This window comes from Gallus gallus, chromosome Z (genome assembly GCF_016699485.2).
Source record: "Gallus gallus isolate bGalGal1 chromosome Z, bGalGal1.mat.broiler.GRCg7b, whole genome shotgun sequence".
NCBI classification, from domain to species: Eukaryota; Metazoa; Chordata; class Aves; order Galliformes; family Phasianidae; genus Gallus; species Gallus gallus.
Genome location: NC_052572.1, coordinates 1,895,096 through 1,903,545, shown reverse-complemented (window position 1 = coordinate 1,903,545; position 8,450 = coordinate 1,895,096). Strand labels below are relative to the sequence as shown.

At 46.7% G+C, this 8,450-nt stretch overlaps 2 long non-coding RNA genes across 2 annotated transcripts; one reads left to right on the top strand and one right to left on the bottom strand.

The window, feature by feature from the left end:
* Positions 1-1,626: 1,626 nt before the first annotated feature.
* Positions 1,627-7,519, bottom strand: LOC121108641. Its single transcript, XR_005843329.1, has 3 exons — positions 7,479-7,519; positions 5,361-5,452; positions 1,627-2,905 (listed from the first exon to the last, which is right to left on the bottom strand). It is a non-coding gene; the product is annotated as an uncharacterized LOC121108641 (long non-coding RNA).
* Positions 7,520-7,584: 65 nt separating this feature from the next.
* Positions 7,585-8,147, top strand: LOC121108640. The gene is made up of 2 exons (XR_005843328.1): positions 7,585-7,664; positions 7,763-8,147. It is a non-coding gene; the product is annotated as an uncharacterized LOC121108640 (long non-coding RNA).
* Positions 8,148-8,450: the final 303 nt, after the last annotated feature.

Genomic DNA, 8,450 nt, shown 5'->3' with positions numbered 1-8,450 from the left:
GTATCGTGTTGAGCACTTTCAACATAATTTTGGACAGACCCAAGAAACGGAATGAAAAGTATCTCATTTGGATTCACTGACGATGATGCCCCATCTATTCACTTCTGGGGCACTATTTTTATTCAGACAAAATACTGGATGCCATTTTTTACTGATTTTATTCACCCCAAAGTCCATCTTTGGACATGGGAACCGTTTGTCTTTCTCCTCCCGCTTCCATTCAATCCATCGTTTCAGTTCCACCTGTTTCATTGTTGGAAACAGAGAGGAGTAATTAATAAACCTTAGAAAAAGAAAGAAACAAAAATGTGGCATTGATGACATTATTCAAAGATGGGGACTTTGGGTGCCTGGGATGTGCTTGGAGACCCTGGGAAGGTCTGGATGGCCCCACTGGGTCCCCTACTCTTTCTCCTACACCCAGAGACAGCCGCAGAGAAGTTGCTGCCGTTTATAGGCAACAAAATAAGAAATAAAAATCCAAACCGAAGAAAACCTGAACCCCTTGCCCCAAGAGGGGGATAAGGAATGATCTATTGACTATGAATTTCATTTATCTTCCCACCTTTCTCGGTCTGAGCAGTTGCAGCAGCGTCGCTCGCGGTGTGCGCGCACATATTCGCCGGTGTATTTCCCATCCTACTTATCCCCAGGAATTTATTCTAAAGCTCGCTTTTGGAAACCCATAAGTATGACATAATTCAGAGGATTTGGTGTTCTGGTCAATGTTTTGTGATGTAGTTATTGTGCAAGCTCTGCTATTGTGGAGGAAGATGTATTAAAAAGCAAAACACAACAAAACTAGAATTGTAGTTTTTCACGAGGGATAATAATTTACATCCCATTCCTGGGGAGATGGAGCATGGGAATTCCTTCATGTCCTGTGGCAAACAAACAAACAAACAAACAAACAAACAACAAAATGTGACATTAAAGAGTCCTCAGAACTGCTTTTACTATCAGCTTTCAGGAAACTGGGTCGTTTCCTCCAGCTTTGAGGTTAAGAGAAGGAACACGGAGATGGTCCCCGCCATGTCCCAACACCCATCTGCCCTCTGAGAGCAAGGGAAGGGGAAATAAAACTGAAAACAACACTTTCCTTCCCTTTTCAAAATCTCTACACATTTCTAATTAAAAATACAAGTGGGAAGGATTCACGTTTTTAAAGGGAAAAAGAGAAGAGTGCTTGATTTCTATGAAAGGGTGTTCATCGAGAGCTGGCCAAAGAGAATTGATCAAAAAATTAACCAAAAATATACTTTTAGCATGGCAAAACAAAACAGTGACTATAAAAACACCCTAAGGTGTGTGAAGAGAAGGTATACTTTCGTGGAAATTCTTACTTAGATTACAACATTTTGGAACACCTTTCCTTCTTACTGTTGGGAGTTATATCTCCTGGCTTTGATCTTGACAATAATACATGTATGTGCATGCTTGTATGAACATATATATGAATAGTATGTGCATATATATGAATTTCACATTTTCTCTTCTTTTATCCTCATCATACAGTCCAATTTTTAGAAGCTCATACCTTCAGTATAGACTTTCTTTGCTATTGCTCCATGAACCCTATTCTGGCTGTTCTCAGAGAGAAGCTGGGGAAGAGGTGGGGGGCAGAGACACTGCAAGGGACACCAGTGAGTGACATCAGTGAGTCATAGAATCATTCAGGTTGGAAAAGACCTCCAATATCCACAAACCACCTCCACCGTGCCCACTGACCATGTCCCCAAAAGTGCCACATCTCCACGGTTCTTGAACACCTCCAGGGATGGGGACTCCACCACTCCACTGGGCACCCTGTGCCAATGCATCACTGCCCTTTCGGAGAAGAAACGTATTTTTCTCTATTTTATCTATCTTTGTCCCCTCCTGAAGGAGCCCCATCACCAACTCTCCCGTGCCTGTGTGTAAGGGATTACTTCGCCCCTCTCCTCCCCCCAAATTTCAAGGAGAACGTACAGCTCATGAAAATTTCATGCCATATATAACAAAGCAAAATGAATATTTAATTGGGGCTTTTATGTGAAACCAGATAACAAAACCAGTTATGCACAGGAAAAAAATAAAAAAATAATAATTAAAAAAAAAACCCTTCTAATGTTTGATAAAAACTGGTACTGAAGCAGTTAAGCTATTGGCAACAAGCGGCTCCTGATAAACACTCCACTAATTCTGTAGGAAAAGCACTAATTAGAAAAGCAATAATAATCGGTGTAATTGCTCTAAATTACCCTCCTCACCGAGAAGTGTGTTTGGATGCTGCAACGCAGCTGCTCCTGCTCCATCCGCTCGCAGCCGGGGCTGCTGAGCTTTTCTCTGCTGCCCTCTCCAGGTCCTGCGAGGGGAAGAGATGTCCTCCACGGCTCATCCGACACGGCGGGATGGAGCAGCTTTGGTGCTGGTTGAAGTGTGGTGGCCATCCGTGCCTTGAGGGACGTGCTTTCATGGGTACGGTGGGGACGGGTTGGACTTTGTGGTCTTGGAGGTCTTTTCCAACCTTTGTGGTCCCGTGAGTGGGAATGGTGGTGGTGATGAGTTGGACTTGATGGTCTGAGTGGTCTTTTCCCTGCCAGCCTCAATGATCCCGTGATTCTATGCTGCAGTATGGCCCTGGGCTCAGAGTGAGATCTGGGCAGCAAGGGGACCTGCAGTCTTGCATAGCAGTTGTGTTGACCAGCAAACTTGATCACGTTAACTTGTGTAGTAACAAACAGAACCAAAAGCTTTCACCGATTGACCATTGAGGCTGCATTAGGGTTGATAGCTAGCATTTTTGGAGCAGTACATTCCTCCGTTCCTGGAAAGGTGTATTGTCCTGCATGTTATCTTCTAGCAATTGGAGGAAGAGAAGGTATCAGGAGCAGTCAACGTGGATTCACCAAGTTACCTCCCCGTTCTGTAAAGGAGATTAAAGCATGAGCTCAGAGTGACTGGAGAAGGCCAACACACTGCCACACTTTAACACAACTGCACCGGTTTCTCCCAGCTGTAATGACGAGTTCTTCCTTCCCCAAATTAAACAAAACCACTTGTAGGCAGAGAAGCCCTGCAATTCGCCACCAAATCTCCTGGTGGCTTTGTCATTCCCAGTGCCAGGCGGTGACCATAAGCTCAGGATGCCTCTTCCCCAAGGGGCAGTGGTGCAGCTTCTGGGTAGGGTTTGCCCAAACCAGCCCAACCCACGCTGAATTCTCAGTGCTCCCCTATGGGGGACTCACAAGGACAACCAACCCCAAAGCATTTGGCAGAACCAGCCTCAAATGTTGTGAGCCCCTAACTCACTCCCAGCATCTCCCACAGCCATCAGAGGAACGTAATTCTTTCGAATTTGATTCCACTCATCTTGATGGAACTATCACAGAGGAAATGATTCCAGGAAGAAAGAAAAAAGTCAGCAGCCTAGGAAAGTCAAACCTCTTCTGAGCTTGGTTTTACCCCATCACACAGCACAGCCACAGAAAGCGGACAGTCATGCTGCACGTTTCCCTGTGTAATTATGTTGACATCCTTGTTGCTTCCATGCGTGCTTCAGGATTATTTATATTGGTTTAATGATCCATTAAACAAATACTGTACTTTGGGAAGTGCTACTTTGCTTAGGAATGATTACAGCTTCTCTGGCATTCGGTGGTGCTAACCACAAGCAAAAGGGCTGCGGTGCACAGCTGGATCGGAGCAGAGCTTGGGGGCTTTGGGAGTGCAGGGGCAGATTTTAGCTGTGATAATTTAACCTGAGGAAGTGTTTTTTGGTTTTTTGAAGTTAAAAAAAAAGAAGTATTTTGAGGGCAGTCAGAGGGTTGTGGGGATTTTTTCTTGCTGTTTTCTTTTTGTTTGTTTGTTTCCTATGGGGACCCAAATTAATTGCAACCTGATTACCCTTGAAGGGGATTTCCTAGTTGGTAGAATTTACTGAAGTGGAGCCCATTCCTGTAAATATTTCCAAAGTTTAGCTGCTCTGAAGTACACCCCATGAGCCAATCCCATCTTTCCTCATCACAAACACTGTGCACCCAGACATGCTTGTTGGGACATGTCTCACAATGACGATGAGATTGGCCAAGAAAGGGAGAGATGGACCTGCATTTATGACAAACAGCCCCATTCTCATCTGTCCTTGGCTGTTCCAAGGTGGGAAGGATCCCAAAATGTTCCCCCAGCAAAACTGGGCTGCAACAGGACACTGGGAATGGGGAGCAAGAGGTCTACCCAGTGGGGAACAAGAGGTCCACACAACAGGGAGCGAATGGCCTACCCAAAGGGGTTCTCTGCAGGCAAGGAGAGCAAGGACAGAAATTCCAACAACAGGGAAGAGGTGGGGTTTTGCTTTCTACCCTTCCAAGAAAGATTTCAGCTAAATCAGCAGTGGGATGGAACGCACGTGGTGATATACTGCAAGCCCATCACTTCAGCCTGATTTAACCCACTTTTAATTTTATAAACTAGTTTTAAGCAGTTTTCAGTTGCTCAGCTGAACTTCTATTCTTCCAGTTTTCCTGCACATATTAGGTGAGCTCCCACGCAAGGGAGCCCAAGGCAAGGAGGTGGACGGGGAGGACTCAGGGGGATCAGGACATCAGGGGGATCACAGGGTCAGCATGGCTTTGTGTTGCACCTCACAAGCTCATCTGGATCCACCCGAAGCATGCGCTGTGTCTTCCACGTGCCCATTCACCCTTCACTCCTTTCCAACGTGGCCTCTTGTGTCTTAAGACCTGCCTTATTGTGTGCTCACTCTGGCAGAGTGGAAAATTTAATTTTCAGCTAATTAGTTTCTAAGTTGCTGAATATCCTCAAATTACCGGGCATCACCTTTCCCCGAGGGGGTGAAGGACACAACTCACCTGTATCCAACACTTGACACTGCTGGAGTCAAGAGCGTGGAAACAAAGGAACCTCAGCTGCTTATTGTCTTGGCTCAAAGGTCGAGAGTCATTTATGGCCAAGCTCTAATTAATAGTTTATGACCTGTAACTGACCAGTTTCTTTTGTTGGCATTTAGTATTATTAGCTAAATGTTTGCTTTGAATGCAGGATGAGGTTGTCTTTGAAATCCACTTGTTCTCCTTCCCTTGGTCTTCAAAAAACACTGCCCTCTGGCCCGTGCTGCATTCCCTGAATGCAGACCTATTTGTGGCAACAGCTTTCCATCTGAAACCGTGTCACTGAAGCGCTCTTGTTCTGATTACTTGGTCACCAGAAGGTCACATGGATATACATAATATTTTCCAATTATGCTTGACAAATGGTCTGGTAATCGCACAAAGACCAGCCAGCTATTAAAGCGAACAACAACAGTGGTGAGCATCCAAATTCAGTTTTCCCAGTTCATATAACACCTGGTTTATTCTTACCTGTGTGCTGTCAGTTGAAGATCCTTAACCTGGACCCAAAGCAGCCTCAGATCTGAAGGAATCACAGCTCCAGACTCATCTGAGGGATACAACTGCAAAAAGTATCAACTTTAAATGTCAAACTGCACGTCAAGATTTCTTCAATAGCAGAATTTAACAGTGCTTTTTTTTTTTCCCCAAATAGGATGAAATTTCTACTGAAAAAAAAAAAAAGATATTTTTTATTATTATTATTTTGCTTTGAGCATTGCTTCAAGACATTCTCCAAAGCTTTACTTAAAGCTCAGCAGCTTGGTCTCACCCTGCATCACCTGCATCACCTTTGAGATCTCAGCAGCTTTTCTACACCAAACCACACCTGGATTTGCCCTGTTGTTCCCCACTGACAGGATGCTGGACTTCCTCTCTGATCTCCCCACCACTGTTGTTCTTTTTTCCCCAACACTTGGCCTCCAAGCAGATATTTTGGGTGCAGATCCATGGCCAGAAGATCCATCACTCCGCAGGTGTTTGGTTCCAGATGAGCCAGAGGACTACATGGCTTTGGGGTAATTGGTGGTGTCCTGCAAAGCCAGATCCAACTGTGGCCCTGCTACCAGCAAGGTGAAAATTGGAGAGAACAATCACATCCCTATGGTGTGTGGGAGTACCCACTTAAATTCCCCGATTCACCCATCCACAGCCCATTCTAACAATCCTCCCAGCACCTCCAGTGTTGCTGCCCAAGGATGGAGGGACCACAGCTGCATGCAGCCCCACTCGTGGGGACAACTGCAGCCACCCACCCTGCTCCTGTGCCCCATACCACCTGCTTCTGGGGGATGCTGCAACTTGGAAACCACCTTTCACGTGTGCTGGGCACTTCGTGCTGCTCGTGTTTCAGCAACAGCCCTAAACCCTATATAGCCTTTTCTCTCCAGAAGGACATCCAGCTGCTATCCTTGGGACAGAGGGCTTTGGTGGTGGGAAGGACGCATCGCCAGTCGCTTCCCCATTGCCCATCCTCTGCTGCCATCAAGTGGAAGTTTGCTTTCCTACACCTTACGGCTGCAAAACCCGCAGCATCTCCCCGTTTTTAATCGGGGAAGTGAATTCCAACGCCTTTGCCCACGCAGGGAAAGCCAGTGTAGCCCAGAGAGGTGGAAATGCCCCCTATGTGCTCCCCCTGACAGCACCGAGCTGATGTGGGGCACGAAAGAGGGCTGGGAGCACCCAGCAGGACTGCGAAATGCCTCTACTCAGTGACCTGGATTCAACCTCACCTGAGCATCTCACTTACAAACCTCACCCCAGGAGGGCCGTGGTTTAAAGCAGGTGTAGGATCACCACCAGCACCCACCTTGGCATGAGCCAACGGCTGGAAGGAGTCAGCAATCTCCACTGGGGATACACCCAGGAGAACACAGGCCAGGCCCGTGTTCAGCAAAGCACCTCAGCACTTTGGACATCTGAATGATACAGCAGGGATGATGCTGACCAAGGCTGAAAGCATTCCATCGTTTCCCTCCAGCAGCCAAAAGCTGCACCAGACAAGAACTGCTCCTATCCAATACCATGAAAGCATCTTTTTAGTGGTGTGCTCTCCTGAGGCACTTCTCAGAACTGCTCCCAACTGTGTTCTGCTGAAAGATTTTTTTGAAATTGTTTTGCACTGATGATGAAAAGCAGCAGCTACTTTGAGCAATGTAAATTGCTATTTTCCATGCTGCAGCAGCAGCAGATGAGAGTATTGGTTCAGGACTGAAATTCAGACAGATCATAAGATCATAGAGTCAGCGAGGTTGGAAAAGACCTCCAAGATCCCAAGCTCAATCCCAACTGACCCCCACCATGCCCACTGACCATGACCCTAAATAGAACCATATGATCATTGGTGCTGGAGAAGACCTCCAAGATCCCCAACCCCAACTCCAACCCCCCATGCCCACTGACCATGTCCCCAAGAGCCACATCTCCATGGTTCTTGAACACCTCCGGGGACAGGGATTCCACCACCTCCCTGTGCAGCAGTGCCAGTGTATCACCACTCTTTACGAGAAGGAATTTTTTCCAATATCCAGCCCGAATACCATGCTTGCAAAGAAAAGCTTAGAGAGTTCATATTGAGAGTCAACCAACCTGACGCTGTTCAGACCCAGGACACTGCTCATGGGTTTGATGCTGATGCATTATGATGCAATGCGTCTTCCAGTTCAATATTAAGAAACATCTGTTCTCCAGAAGAGTGATGATGCGTTGGCACAGGCAACATGTGGAGTCCTGGAGGTGTTCCAGAACCATGGAGATGTGGCAGCTGGGGACATGGTCAGTGGGCATGGTGGGATGGGTTGGGGTTGGCTTTGGGCTTGGGGATCCTGGAGGTCTTCTCCAACCTCAATGACTTCTGTGATTCTATATGCCAGCCCGATGCAAAGCTTTTGTCCAGCAGTTACAGAGAACAGACCAAACTGCAGAGAAACAGCAGCACAATACTGCTACGGGTCTTTCTTCTACGTGGTCCTAGAAGATGCTACAGATCTGACCATCCTCTGTTAAACACAACACAAACAAGTGAGGAGACCCAAGGGGCTGCGAGAGGGAAGAGGCACAGAATGGTGTGGGCCCATTTGTGTGCTTGCAAAAAGAGGCAGCTGCAAAAATTTCCTACCCAGAAGGCAGCAGACGAGGCGCCCAGTGCCCACATGCAGTCTCCGTGTTCCTCCTCCTCTTCTGCACCAAGAGTGAATCGGATGCTCAGGTGTTGACAAAAAGCTACCAGCACAAAGCAAGGTTAAAAAAGCAATAACTCAGCCAGCTAACTGCCAGCGTTGTTCCTCCCTATCTCTTTTCTCTTGATAAACAAATTCATAACAAGATGTTACTGCGCCGTTCCCCGGAGCGGTCCATTACTCTGTCGCTCAACACGCACTCCCAGTTGAAGCCAAGCTCCCACACTACAATATCCTTGATATGATCTCCTTTGCATTCGCTATGATGTAATTATGCTAATTACCCAGCCTGCTTTGATATCCTCGCGTTCTCCAGGAGTTTTACGATCAAACCTGTTCCTTCCATTTACACTCGCTGCCATCGGAGCCGGCGTGGCTTTAA